Genomic DNA, 982 nt, shown 5'->3' on the forward strand with positions numbered 1-982 from the left:
GGCCTTTTATAGCTGACTATGCGGTATGGGCTTTGCTAATTGTTAAAGGCCGTACGGTGACCTATAGTTGTTAATTTCTGTGTTATTTTGGTCTCATGTGAAGAGTTGTCTCATTGACAATCATACCACATCTTCTTTTTTTATATTCCACATGTTTGAAATAGAAATAATTACATTCTTTTTGTCCATTATTGTTTTATAAATTAATATAATATGATTTTATCTGTTTTACTACATAATTTTACACATGTTAATTCGCAAATTCCTATGCTTGAAAATCGTTATGTGCCTAGAATTAGGCTTCGTGTTAAAAAAATCGGAAACACACTTATTATATGCACTATATATATCTTCTTTGTCGGGTTGTTGTCCATTTGACACATTCTCTATTTCCATTTTCAATTTTAATAGAAATGAGTCCGAATAGAACTTATTTTGTATAAACAGATAATATTCAGATGCCTGATAATATGAAGATCTTAAAGGGCAGACGTGTTGTGTAATAATGTATTTGTATCTTTAAACATTTATTTGTGATATTTAATTTATTGTAATGGATCGTTTGACACGATAACATGGTTATTTAAACTCACTTACAATACCTTCTAATTAAGAATAGGCGTTAATTTTCAAAAGACATTATCACAATAGTTTAAGTGATAGATACAATGGATAAGCGTTGATTCATGAAAAACAAACCATTCGCCCTCCGGGCTCATGGTTTCTTTTTCAAGAATCAACGCCTTTCCATTGTATCTATATCACATATACAAATAAAATAAATGACCTTGATTGTATCAATTTCATAACTTCCCGAAAAGAAGTCGATACGTATGAATAATTTTCCTGTACCAAACCTTTATAATTAATACCACTTTGTTTTTTAATTTGGCAAAGCAAAATGTGATTTAGGACAATGAGTTTATGTAGCGTATTAATGATTAATAAACAAAATGCACCGATTATATTTTGTTTGTAGATG

Source organism: Mytilus galloprovincialis, chromosome 13 (assembly GCF_965363235.1).
Source record: "Mytilus galloprovincialis chromosome 13, xbMytGall1.hap1.1, whole genome shotgun sequence".
NCBI lineage: Eukaryota > Metazoa > Mollusca > Bivalvia > Mytilida > Mytilidae > Mytilus > Mytilus galloprovincialis.